At 47.6% G+C, this 12,569-nt stretch overlaps 14 non-coding genes across 14 annotated transcripts; 8 read left to right on the top strand and 6 right to left on the bottom strand.

Annotated features, from left to right (window-relative positions):
* Window positions 1-4,525: 4,525 nt before the first annotated feature.
* On the bottom strand, window positions 4,526-4,599 carry Trnas-gga (transfer RNA serine (anticodon GGA)). Its single transcript has one exon. It is a non-coding gene; the product is annotated as a tRNA-Ser (tRNA).
* Window positions 4,600-4,803: 204 nt separating this feature from the next.
* On the bottom strand, window positions 4,804-4,877 carry Trnas-gga (transfer RNA serine (anticodon GGA)). The gene has a single exon. It is a non-coding gene; the product is annotated as a tRNA-Ser (tRNA).
* Window positions 4,878-5,637: 760 nt separating this feature from the next.
* Trnas-gga (transfer RNA serine (anticodon GGA)) lies at window positions 5,638-5,711 on the bottom strand. Its single transcript has one exon. It is a non-coding gene; the product is annotated as a tRNA-Ser (tRNA).
* A 204-nt stretch (window positions 5,712-5,915) lies between these two features.
* Trnas-gga (transfer RNA serine (anticodon GGA)) lies at window positions 5,916-5,989 on the bottom strand. The gene has a single exon. It is a non-coding gene; the product is annotated as a tRNA-Ser (tRNA).
* A 1,037-nt stretch (window positions 5,990-7,026) lies between these two features.
* Trnas-gga (transfer RNA serine (anticodon GGA)) lies at window positions 7,027-7,100 on the bottom strand. Its single transcript has one exon. It is a non-coding gene; the product is annotated as a tRNA-Ser (tRNA).
* A 204-nt stretch (window positions 7,101-7,304) lies between these two features.
* On the bottom strand, window positions 7,305-7,378 carry Trnas-gga (transfer RNA serine (anticodon GGA)). The gene has a single exon. It is a non-coding gene; the product is annotated as a tRNA-Ser (tRNA).
* Window positions 7,379-7,540: 162 nt separating this feature from the next.
* Trnas-gga (transfer RNA serine (anticodon GGA)) lies at window positions 7,541-7,614 on the top strand. The gene has a single exon. It is a non-coding gene; the product is annotated as a tRNA-Ser (tRNA).
* Window positions 7,615-7,818: 204 nt separating this feature from the next.
* Window positions 7,819-7,892, top strand: Trnas-gga (transfer RNA serine (anticodon GGA)). Its single transcript has one exon. It is a non-coding gene; the product is annotated as a tRNA-Ser (tRNA).
* A 204-nt stretch (window positions 7,893-8,096) lies between these two features.
* On the top strand, window positions 8,097-8,170 carry Trnas-gga (transfer RNA serine (anticodon GGA)). Its single transcript has one exon. It is a non-coding gene; the product is annotated as a tRNA-Ser (tRNA).
* A 204-nt stretch (window positions 8,171-8,374) lies between these two features.
* Window positions 8,375-8,448, top strand: Trnas-gga (transfer RNA serine (anticodon GGA)). Its single transcript has one exon. It is a non-coding gene; the product is annotated as a tRNA-Ser (tRNA).
* Window positions 8,449-8,652: 204 nt separating this feature from the next.
* Trnas-gga (transfer RNA serine (anticodon GGA)) lies at window positions 8,653-8,726 on the top strand. The gene has a single exon. It is a non-coding gene; the product is annotated as a tRNA-Ser (tRNA).
* Window positions 8,727-8,930: 204 nt separating this feature from the next.
* On the top strand, window positions 8,931-9,004 carry Trnas-gga (transfer RNA serine (anticodon GGA)). Its single transcript has one exon. It is a non-coding gene; the product is annotated as a tRNA-Ser (tRNA).
* Window positions 9,005-10,042: 1,038 nt separating this feature from the next.
* Trnas-gga (transfer RNA serine (anticodon GGA)) lies at window positions 10,043-10,116 on the top strand. The gene has a single exon. It is a non-coding gene; the product is annotated as a tRNA-Ser (tRNA).
* Window positions 10,117-10,598: 482 nt separating this feature from the next.
* Trnas-gga (transfer RNA serine (anticodon GGA)) lies at window positions 10,599-10,672 on the top strand. Its single transcript has one exon. It is a non-coding gene; the product is annotated as a tRNA-Ser (tRNA).
* The last annotated feature ends 1,897 nt before the right edge of the window (window positions 10,673-12,569 follow it).

Below are 12,569 nucleotides of genomic sequence, written 5' to 3'. Positions count from 1 at the left end.
TCGGCTGATACGAACTGCTCTAGATACCTTATCGACGTTCTGCGGGACGTTCCTCACCGATTTTAAGACCGGCAAAACTTATAGTCCTACTGCTGGTAGCAGTCGCGAGTATCATTATACTGGTCGGACATTGTCTTCAAGAGAAGCAATCAGAAAACTAGCGGAGCATGCAATTATGTTTTGTATAACAATTGAGTTAGAGAAGTCAATTGTTTTACAGATGTAAATGTCTACATTCAACAATGTTTCCCAATAATCGAAAGAATAAAAAGAAAAAAATATTGAGTGCCCAGGTATTATTGGAGTTCATGCATTGTACAGAAATGCGGGGGTAAATATTTCGCAAAGATCGCTTTGCAATACGGCGTCCTCGTTTGAAGACGCGACTTACATTTGCCATTTGTTTGCACTTGTGACAAGGAAGAGTACAAGACTTAAATACATAATATAGCTGAAGAAATAAACAACGACAGAGAAAGATACACACGGTCGTCCATGTATCGGTCCTCCTCCGTGTATCTTTCCTGTCCTTGTTTTGTTCCGCTATATTATGTATTTAGGTCAAAACCAACTAGCCCAACTTTCAGCTTTAAGAGTACAAGAATGGTCAGCTTATTTTATAATGATAATTCTTATTACCTGAAGTTCTCTTAAGGCCCTTCTGGGTGAATTATGTTTCTACGAATGACCCGTTTGGTGAAGGTAGTGCCGTGATTAACGTGACGTTCCGACGCGAAGCGTGCCGGCAGGAATTTCGAAATATTTTCTCACCTTTTTAGAAAGGCTTTTCGCCAGCGCATCGCAATGGCATGTGATCTGAGCCGGTCGTTGAATTCATTTTATGAAGAAATATAGCATAGCTGACTGTGCAACAAATACACAACAATTGTCGTTGTGATTGCAATAATTAGTATACAAATCACTAATTGATTCTAACAGTCGCACTTTTTTAAAATTCGGTCTCCAGGACCTTCGCATAAAATTATGAAAATTAAACGCATTTATAGACAGCCGAATGAAAATCCTGTCTCGGAGGGTCACAATGTTGCTATTAAATTAATTGGTTGCATTCATCGCTTTGCAATGTGGCATTCATTTAATGTGGATGGATGGATGGATGCTATGAGCGTCCCCTTTATAACGGGGCGGTGACAAGTGTGCCACCAGGCTCGACAAAAAAAAACTTTACTCTTTTTTTTTTTCTTAGCGTTGGCCTAGTGTCTTTACTTCTATTAAAACTATTTTACTCCAGAAAAAAAAGGACTTAAGTTTTCAGCTCCGTTCTCTTCCCTTTACGGCAGAATGTTCTTATTTTTTTTCCAATATTTATTTTTGTCCTTTCTCTCTAGTTTTCTGCCACCAGTACTCTAACCGTCTCTTACTTATTTCAATCGCGGGTGTGTTCAGCTTTCCATTGTCTCTAAAACCCAAGGCGTCATGTAGGCTCGTGCCCAAACGTACACCTGGGTGGATGTCTCCACATTCCATCAGAACATGATCCGCCGTTTCCTGATCTTCCCCGCAGCACGTGCATTGTTCTTCTTCTTTACTAAATCTCGCTTTATAACTACCCGTTCTAAGGCAACCCGATCTCGCTTCAAACAGTAAAGCGCTTCCCATTGAATTGTCGTAAAATGCCTCCCTCCTTATTTCATTTTTGCCCTTTCGGTAGTTACTCAAAGCCGATTTTTTCTCCATAGCTGCCATCCAGTAAATCCTCTCTGCCTCTCTGACTTTTCGCTTAACGCTCTTTGTTGACATACTGCTTACACTACCAGCCGTATATTTACTAGTGAGCCTCCTAGTTCTTTTTCTCCACTGTGTGTCCACGCTCTTCCTATACAATTAACGGAACACCTTCTCTGCCCATCTACTCTCCTTCATATTCCTTAGCCTTTCTTCGAACCTTATTTTGCTCCGAGCCTCCCTCGCCTCAAAACCTGCCCATCCCATATCGCCCTTTACAGCCTCATTTGTCGTCTTCTCGTGAGCACCGAACGCGAGGCGTCCCACAGTCCTTTGATTTATATCCATTCCCGATTGCACCTCTGCCCTCATCCACACCACTGAGTTCCCAGAAGTAAGCCCCGGAACCATTACACCTTTCCACAGACCTCGAAGCACCTCGTACCTATTGTATCCCCACAATGCTCTGTGCTTCATTATTGCAGCATTCTTCTTTCCTTTTGCTGCCGAGGCTTTTTCCGGTACCTCCATGTACCTGTCACCCTCATTTATCTATACTCCGAGGCACTTGTATTCGCTCACCCTCGGTATTTCTTGGCCCTGTATTGACACCGCCTGATCACAAGGGTCATTGATTACCGTCAATCCACATTTTGTTACACTAAACCCTAGTCCTAGAGCTTCCCCTTCCCTTCCGCATATATCCGCCAGCTGCTGTATATCCTCTCGACTGTCAGCAAATAAGACAATATCGTCAGCATAAAATAATCCTGGAAGCTTCTGCTCAATCATCACGCCGCCCTGTTTGTGTGACAGATTAAAACCAAAGTTGCTACCTTCTAGCGCTTTTTCCATATTCACCATGTGCATCATGAATAACAGCGGGGACAAAGGACATCCCTATCTCAGCCCCTTGCTAATCTCAACGTTCTCGTTGCTACTCATTCCTTCCCATTCTATGCTAACTGTATTTTCTCGGTATATCTCCCTCAAAAGCTGTATACAGTCGTTGCCTATGCTCATCCCTTTCAATATATCCCACAAAATTTCCTGATTAACGTTGTCGTACGCCCCAGTGATGTCTAGAAAAGCCATGTACAAGGGCCTATTTTCTATTTTAGATATTTCTATACACTGAGTGAGAACAAACAGGTTATCGTCTAACCGCCTGTCGACTCGAAATTCATTCTGGAGTTGTCCCAAAATATCGTTGTGTTCTGCCCACTTTTCTATTTTCATTTTTACTGCTTGCATCGCCAACCTGTATAGTACCGATGTAATGGTTAGTGGTCTATACAAGCGAATGTTATCCTTTTCTTCCTTGCCTTTATAGATTAAGTTCATTCTACCTTTTCGCCAACTATCCGGTATTTGCCTGTCCTTTAAGCATTTTTCTACAGCTTTCAGCAGTGCTTCTTTAGTGCTATTTCCTAGTTCGTTAATGAGGCTTACGGGAATCCCATCTAAACCCGCGGCAGTGCGCTTTAGAATTTTTCCTTCAGCCTTTTTCCAATTGAAATTCTCCAGCACTAGCTCTTCCTCGGTTGTCTCTCCGCTACACTTTTACTCACCGGGGAAATCCCCTGGACGCTCTTTTTAAACAAATCGGCTGTTACCTTTCGAATGTAACCTAGCGCTTTGTACCCTTCCAATTGATTTCCTCCATCTAGAATATGTTGTTGCGTTGTAACAGACTTCCTACCTAGCGCGTTTATGCGGCTACAAAATATCCTAGGTGCGGCCTCCTTTTTTTTCGTGAATCTCTGTCACCCAGCGTTCACTTCCGCCTTTAATTTTTGCCTCGACCAATTTCTGTACAATGGATTTTTCTTTAGATATATTTCCCATATTTCGTTGACTTCGTCCTGCGGTCGCTTGTACTTTTTTGCCCTTCTATGATTCCGCGATGCTTCACGCCGCTTCTCGATCGCTTCCCGGATTTCCTTGTTCCACCAACTTTTTGGCTTCCTCTTTCCTTTCCAGCAAATAGTTTTCTTCTCTCTCCCTATCTCTTTCGTCATAGATCTAATAGCTCACTGTACTCCCAGTCCTTGCCTGGTATTTTGCCTACTTCTTCCACGACTCTTGTGGCTATATTTATTATTTGTTTCTCATTTAAATACGAGGTGCCAGACTTTGATTCTATGCTCTCATTTCCAGTTTTACATCCCATTTGTAATGTTATTCGTTTATGATCACTACCGAAGCTTTTAATCCCTTCGTCGTCTATTCTCATTTCTCTCAGCTTGTGATAAATTCCTTCAGACATGAGACAATAATCAATACTTGACTGTTTGTTTCCGACTTCCCACGTGATCTGGCCGTCACATTTAGGCCCCGTGTTAACTATCTCCAGACTATGTTGCTCGCAGAGATCTAGTAATAACTTCCCATTGGTGTCTGAATATCCGTCAAGGTCGTGTATGTGGGCATTCATGTCCCCTATAAGGATGATTTCGGGCCCCATTGCCAAATGCCTTAGTATCTGCACTCATGCAATCCACTATCTTCTGATTCTTTTCCCTGCGTTTATTCCCCGTCCACAAGTAGGCCACCCCTAGCCACGTTTTCTTTCCACCTACTGTGACCAAAGCCAGAGGTTCTCTGAACACGTCTGTTTCACTCTAACCTATTTGGCGCCGCGATGGATTAGCACTTCTACACCTACACCTTTCCTTTCTGATATAATATGATATGACAAATCAGTTCTGCGGAATCCCGCAAGGTGGCGGAAGAGTTAAGAAAGGGAAAATAGACAACCACCCGTTTGTAGCACAATGCCACAAGGAAATCCAGAGGGATTTCTCAGAAATAAAGCTTCTTAGTCGCCGAAAAATTCGTCCTGGTCCGGGGATCGAACCCGGGACCAACGCCTTTCCGGGGCGGTCGCTCTACCAATTAAGCTAACCAGGAAGCTAGCAATTGGCAGCGCGAGGGCGAATTCATCGACAACCCGAAGCAACTGGACACATATTGCAAATCAGTTCTGCGGAATCCCGCAAGGTGGCGGAAGAGTTAAGAAAGGGAAAATAGACAACCACCCGTTTGTAGCACAATGCCACAAGGAAATCCAGAGGGATTTCTCAGAAATAAAGCTTCTTAGTCGCCGAAAAATTCGTCCTGGTCCGGGGATCGAACCCGGGACCAACGCCTTTCCGGGGCGGTCGCTCTACCAATTAAGCTAACCAGGAAGCTAGCAATTGGCAGCGCGAGGGCGAATTCATCGACAACCCGAAGCAACTGGACACATATTGCAAATCAGTTCTGCGGAATCCCGCAAGGTGGCGGAAGAGTTAAGAAAGGGAAAATAGACAACCACCGGTTTGTAGCACAATGCCACAAGGAAATCCAGACGGATTTCTCAGAAATAAAGCTTCTTAGTCGCCGAAAAATTCGTCCTGGTCCGGGGAACGAACCCGGGACCAATGCCTTTCCGGGGCGGTCGCTCTACCAATTAAGCTAACCAGGAAGCTAGCAATTGGCAGCGCGAGGGCGAATTCATCGACAACCCGAAGCAACTGGACACATATTGCAAATCAGTTCTGTGGAATCCCGCAAGGTGGCGGAAGAGTTAAGAAAGGGAAAATAGACAACCACCCGTTTGTAGCACAATGCCACAAGGAAATCCAGACGGATTTCTCAGAAATAAAGCTTCTTAGTCGCCGAAAAATTCGTCCTGGTCCGGGGATCGAACCCGGGACCAACGCCTTTCCGGGGCGGTCGCTCTACCAATTAAGCTAACCTGGAAGCTAGCAATTGGCAGCGCGAGGGCGAATTCATCGACAACCCGAAGCAACTGGACACATATTGCAAATCAGTTCTGCGGAATCCCGCAAGGTGGCGGAAGAGTTAAGAAAGGGAAAATAGACAACCACCCGTTTGTAGCACAATGCCACAAGGAAATCCAGATGGATTTCTCAGAAATAAAGCTTCTTAGTCGCCGAAAAATTCGTCCTGGTCCGGGGATCGAACCCGGGACCAACGCCTTTCCGGGGCGGTCGCTCTACCAATTAAGCTAACCAGGAAGCTAGCAATTGGCAGCGCGAGGGCGAATTCATCGACAACTCGAAGCAACTGGACACATATTGCAAATCAGTTCTGCGGAATCCCGCAAGGTGGCGGAAGAGTTAAGAAAGGGAAAATAGACAACCACCCGTTTGTAGCACAATGCCACAAGGAAATCCAGACGGATTTCTCAGAAATAAAGCTTCTTAGTCGCCGAAAAATTCGTCCTGGTCCGGGGATCGAACCCGGGACCAACGCCTTTCCGGGGCGGTCGCTCTACCAATTAAGCTAACCAGGAAGCTAGCAATTGGCAGCGCGAGGGCGAATTCATCGACAACCCGAAGCAACTGGACACATATTGCAAATCAGTTCTGCGGAATCCCGCAAGTTGGCGGAAGAGTTAAGAAAGGGAAAATAGACAACCACCCGTTTGTAGCACAATGCCACAAGGAAATCCAGAGGGATTTCTCAGAAATAAAGCTTCTTAGTCGCCGAAAAATTCGTCCTGGTCCGGGGATCGAACCCGGGACCAACGCCTTTCCGGGGCGGTCGCTCTACCAATTAGGCTAACCAGGAAGCTAGCAATTGGCAGCGCGAGGGCGAATTCATCGACAACCCGAAGCAACTGGACACATATTGCAAATCAGTTCTGCGGAATCCCGCAAGGTGGCGGAAGAGTTAAGAAAGGGAAAATAGACAACCACCGGTTTGTAGCACAATGCCACAAGGAAATCCAGACGGATTTCTCAGAAATAAAGCTTCTTAGTCGCCGAAAAATTCGTCCTGGTCCGGGGAACGAACCCGGGACCAATGCCTTTCCGGGGCGGTCGCTCTACCAATTAAGCTAACCAGGAAGCTAGCAATTGGCAGCGCGAGGGCGAATTCATCGACAACCCGAAGCAACTGGACACATATTGCAAATCAGTTCTGTGGAATCCCGCAAGGTGGCGGAAGAGTTAAGAAAGGGAAAATAGACAACCACCCGTTTGTAGCACAATGCCACAAGGAAATCCAGACGGATTTCTCAGAAATAAAGCTTCTTAGTCGCCGAAAAATTCGTCCTGGTCCGGGGATCGAACCCGGGACCAACGCCTTTCCGGGGCGGTCGCTCTACCAATTAAGCTAACCTGGAAGCTAGCAATTGGCAGCGCGAGGGCGAATTCATCGACAACCCGAAGCAACTGGACACATATTGCAAATCAGTTCTGCGGAATCCCGCAAGGTGGCGGAAGAGTTAAGAAAGGGAAAATAGACAACCACCCGTTTGTAGCACAATGCCACAAGGAAATCCAGAGGATTTCTCAGAAATAAAGCTTCTTAGTCGCCGAAAAATTCGTCCTGGTCCGGGGATCGAACCCGGGACCAACGCCTTTCCGGGGCGGTCGCTCTACCAATTAAGCTAACCAGGAAGCTAGCAATTGGCAGCGCGAGGGCGAATTCATCGACAACTCGAAGCAACTGGACACATATTGCAAATCAGTTCTGCGGAATCCCGCAAGGTGGCGGAAGAGTTAAGAAAGGGAAAATAGACAACCACCCGTTTGTAGCACAATGCCACAAGGAAATCCAGACGGATTTCTCAGAAATAAAGCTTCTTAGTCGCCGAAAAATTCGTCCTGGTCCGGGGATCGAACCCGGGACCAACGCCTTTCCGGGGCGGTCGCTCTACCAATTAAGCTAACCAGGAAGCTAGCAATTGGCAGCGCGAGGGCTACAAACGGGTGGTTGTCTATTTTCCCTTTCTTAACTCTTCCGCCACCTTGCGGGATTCCGCAGAACTGATTTACAATATGTGTCCAGTTGCTTCGGGTTGTCGATGAATTCGCCCTCGCGCTGCCAATTGCTAGCTTCCTGGTTAGCTTAATTGGTAGAGCAACCGCCCCGGAAAGGCGTTGGTCCCGGGTTCGATCCCCGGACCAGGACGAATTTTTCGGCGACTAAGAAGCTTTATTTCTGAGAAATCCGTCTGGATTTCCTTGTGGCATTGTGCTACAAACCGGTGGTTGTCTATTTTCCCTTTCTTAACTCTTCCGCCACCTTGCGGGATTCCGCAGAACTGATTTGCAATATGTGTCCAGTTGCTTCGGGTTGTCGATGAATTCGCCCTCGCGCTGCCAATTGCTAGCTTCCTGGTTAGCTTAATTGGTAGAGCGACCGCCCCGGAAAGGCGTTGGTCCCGGGTTCGATCCCCGGACCAGGACGAATTTTTCGGCGACTAAGAAGCTTTATTTCTGAGAAATCCGTCTGGATTTCCTTGTGGCATTGTGCTACAAACCGGTGGTTGTCTATTTTCCCTTTCTTAACTCTTCCGCCACCTTGCGGGATTCCGCAGAACTGATTTGCAATATGTGTCCAGTTGCTTCGGGTTGTCGATGAATTCGCCCTCGCGCTGCCAATTGCTAGCTTCCTGGTTAGCTTAATTGGTAGAGCGACCGCCCCGGAAAGGCGTTGGTCCCGGGTTCGATCCCCGGACCAGGACGAATTTTTCGGCGACTAAGAAGCTTTATTTCTGAGAAATCCGTCTGTATTTCCTTGTGGCATTGTGCTACAAACGGGTGGTTGTCTATTTTCCCTTTCTTAACTCTTCCGCCACCTTGCGGGATTCCGCAGAACTGATTTGCAATATGTGTTCAGTTGCTTCGAGTTGTCGATGAATTCGCCCTCGCGCTGCCAATTGCTAGCTTCCTGGTTAGCTTAATTGGTAGAGCGACCGCCCCGGAAAGGCGTTGGTCCCGGGTTCGATCCCCGGACCAGGACGAATTTTTCGGCGACTAAGAAGCTTTATTTCTGAGAAATCCGTCTGGATTTCCTTGTGGCATTGTGCTACAAACGGGTGGTTGTCTATTTTCCCTTTCTTAACTCTTCCGCCACCTTGCGGGATTCTGCAGAACTGATTTGCAATATGTGTCCAGTTGCTTCGGGTTGTCGATGAATTCGCCCTCGCACTGCCAATTGCTAGCTTCCTGGTTAGCTTAATTGGTAGAGCGACCGCCCCGGAAAGGCGTTGGTCCCGGGTTCGATCCCCGGACCAGGACGAATTTTTCGGCGACTAAGAAGCTTTATTTCTGAGAAATCCGTCTGGATTTCCTTGTGGCGTTGTGCTACAAACCGGTGGTTGTCTATTTTCCCTTTCTTAACTCTTCTGTCACCTTGCGGGATTCCGCAGAACTGATTTGCAATATGCGTCCAGTTGCTTCGGGTTGTCGATGAATTCGCCCTCGCGCTGCCAATTGCTAGCTTCCTGGTTAGCTTAATTGGTAGAGCGACCGCCCCGGAAAGGCGTTGGTCCCGGGTTCGATCCCCGGACCAGGACAAATTTTTCGGCGACTAAGAAGCTTTATTTCTGAGAAATCCGTCTGGATTTCCTTGTGGCATTGTGCTACAAACCGGTGGTTGTCTATTTTCCCTTTCTTAACTCTTCCGCCACCTTGCGGGATTCCGCAGAACTGATTTGCAATATGTGTCCAGTTGCTTCGGGTTGTCGATGAATTCGCCCTCGCGCTGCCAATTGCTAGCTTCCTGGTTAGCTTAATTGGTAGAGCAACCGCCCCGGAATGGCGTTGGTGCCGGGTTCGATCCCCGGACCAGGACGAATTTTTCGGCGACTAAGAAGCTTTATTTCTGAGAAATCCGTCTGGATTTCCTTGTGGCATTGTGCTACAAACCGGTGGTTGTCTATTTTCGCTTTCTTAACTCTTCCGCCACCTTGCGGGATTCCGCAGAAGTGATTTGCAATATGTGTCCAGTTGCTTCGGGTTGTCGATGAATTCGCCCTCGCGCTGCCAATTGCTAGCTTCCAGGTTAGCTTAATTGGTAGAGCGACCGCCCCGGAAAGGCGTTGGTCCCGGGTTCGATCCCCGGACCAGGACGAATTTTTCGGCGACTAAGAAGCTTTATTTCTGAGAAATCTGTCTGGATTTCCTTGTGGCATTGTGCTACAAACGGGTGGTTGTCTATTTTCCCTTTCTTAACTCTTCCGCCACCTTGCGGGATTCCGCAGAACTGATTTGCAATATGTGTCCAGTTGCTTCGGGTTGTCGATGAATTCGCCCTCGCGCTGCCAATTGCTAGCTTCCAGGTTAGCTTAATTGGTAGAGCGACCGCCCCGGAAAGGCGTTGGTCCCGGGTTCGATCCCCGGACCAGGACGAATTTTTCGGCGACTAAGAAGCTTTATTTCTGAGAAATCCGTCTGGATTTCCTTGTGGCATTGTGCTACAAACGGGTGGTTGTCTATTTTCCCTTTCTTAACTCTTCCGCCACCTTGCGGGATTCCGCAGAACTGATTTGCAATATGTGTCCAGTTGCTTCGAGTTGTCGATGAATTCGCCCTCGCGCTGCCAATTGCTAGCTTCCTGGTTAGCTTAATTGGTAGAGCGACCGCCCCGGAAAGGCGTTGGTCCCGGGTTCGATCCCCGGACCAGGACGAATTTTTCGGCGACTAAGAAGCTTTATTTCTGAGAAATCTGTCTGGATTTCCTTGTGGCATTGTGCTACAAACGGGTGGTTGTCTATTTTCCCTTTCTTCACTCTTCCGCCACCTTGCGGGATTCCGCAGAACTGATTTGCAATATGTGTCCAGTTGCTTCGGGTTGTCGATGAATTCGCCCTCGCGCTGCCAATTGCTAGCTTCCTGGTTAGCTTAATTGGTAGAGCGACCGCCCCGGAAAGGCGTTGGTGCCGGGTTCGATCCCCGGACCAGGACGAATTTTTCGGCGACTAAGAAGCTTTATTTCTGAGAAATCCGTCTGGATTTCCTTGTGGCATTGTGCTACAAACGGGTGGTTGTCTATTTTCCCTTTCTTAACTCTTCCGCCACCTTGCGGGATTCCGCAGAACTGATTTGCAATATGTGCCCAGTTGCTTCGGGTTGTCGATGAATTCGCCCTCGCGCTGCCAATTGCTAGCTTCCTGGTTAGCTTAATTGGTAGAGCGACCGCCCCGGAAAGGCGTTGGTCCCGGGTTCGATCCCCGGACCAGGACGAATTTTTCGGCGACTAAGAAGCTTTATTTCTGAGAAATCCGTCTGGATTTCCTTGTGGCATTGTGCTACAAACGGGTGGTTGTCTATTTTCCCTTTCTTAATATGATATGAGGTGTGTTTCTGTAACCGCATAAACGCCTATCTGTTCTTTGTTTAACTGCTCCTCAATCTCTAACCATTTTCCCTTCTTTCTGCCACCCTGCATGTTTATGTAACTAATTGCAGGACGCGCATTCTCCGTTTTTGTTTTACCTTTCTTCTGGTTTTTCGCAATACTGCCTGTCAAAGCGTCCTCCTGTTTGTCTTCCCTGTTACTAGCTACCCCGGACACCGAAGGGCCCGCGTGCCTCCCCCCCCCCCCCCCAAAAAAAAAAGGTACTGCGCATCCTGCCAGTCGCCAGCCTACCTCACGACCCAGCCTCTTATCGAAGTAAATTCTGTCTCTTTGGAAACCACCCCACCTGTGCACCTCGCTGTTTATATCCACCACATCGAAACCCTTCTCTCGACTAATTCGCCATATCTCGTTGTTTGCGTCGACAACCGCTCTTTGCAAGTTGATATTGCGCACTGGTACTTCCGGTATTGTGCATATTACAATTTGCACCTGGGGGGACACGGTGCGCATGTTATCGACCCCTTTCACCAAGGTCGTCGCTAGTCCTGACGATTCTTCATTCAACACGTCATTTAGCCCTGCCGCAATTACCACGAGGTTACGTCTGTGAGCTTTAGCTGCGAGTTTTTCACTCGCTTGCCTCATGACTGTCCTTAGCGTATGTCCTGGGAATGTCCCTATCGAGACTCTCTTATCTCCTTTCACCCTTTCCTTGATTGCCTCTGCGCATCGGACTAAATTTGAGTCACCGGCAATAATGACCCGCTCAGGCATTCCTTCTGTATCCTGCATCTGGCTGCTGTCTGGGTGACTAGCGTGAGTCACGGCTGCGGCTTTGTTCCCTCCCTCCCTCAAAACTACTTTTCGGAGTTTCATTCAGCGCCCTCTACATAGGCACTACAAGAAATCAGAAATGTCGCGACCTGAAACCGGCACATGGTGATATAAAAAAAAGGTTTTGGCTGTTCCCAATTCTGGCATGAAAATTTATTCTCAGCTCAGCCTTCTTTCAGGTTTGACCAAATAACCACCTACACATGACACAAAACTAGACACACAGACTGTGAGCAACAACAAACTACTCATATTGCGCGAGACCTCAGCGACATGCAGCACGAGCAGCTTGCTCACGGAGCACACATATGTTTTCCCGCAGCTCGGGGACAGTAAAACTGTCCTTCACCCCGTAACCGTCCCCGCGTTATTGAGCGTCATCACGAAAAGCGGAACACCCTCGCCGCATTCCTCCCCGCAAGTTGCCAAGAATAAGCATATAAGCTTCTCGTAACCATATGCAAGAAACATTGAGCTGTGGAGCTGTGAGGATGCTGAACATAAGCGCGACAAACTTCACACAGTGAACCGGGTTTAGCCGTAACACATCGTTGTGTATGCCGTTCCGCTATCGAGTGGGAAGACCTACACATGTGAAACTAAAAGAAGTATTAACGGCCGTGCCCGGGAACATGAACTGATTCGGAAAAATAAAGGTAATGCTCATTCACCCGTCCACGGCACTGCTTGCACGTGTGCACTACGGTTTCGCGAGATTCAGAACATCGGCACAAGCGATGATACTTTGGGAAGAGAGTTGCTGGAAGCTTATCGCATTAAGAAAAAGGGCACGAAGTTTATTAGCGACAATAGTGAGTAATGCTTTCTCTCATTTGGTGCTTTATTAGTGGCATAGCTGCTGCAAGCAAGCGCTTAATGTGTCTGCACTCTGTGGAATTTTGTGAAATAAAGTCAGATGACGTTTTGCGCTCGCCTATCTATTG

This window comes from Rhipicephalus sanguineus, chromosome 7 (genome assembly GCF_013339695.2).
Source record: "Rhipicephalus sanguineus isolate Rsan-2018 chromosome 7, BIME_Rsan_1.4, whole genome shotgun sequence".
NCBI lineage: Eukaryota > Metazoa > Arthropoda > Arachnida > Ixodida > Ixodidae > Rhipicephalus > Rhipicephalus sanguineus.
Note: the sequence above shows the minus strand (reverse complement) of the source record. Positions and strands in the feature narration are given on the sequence as shown.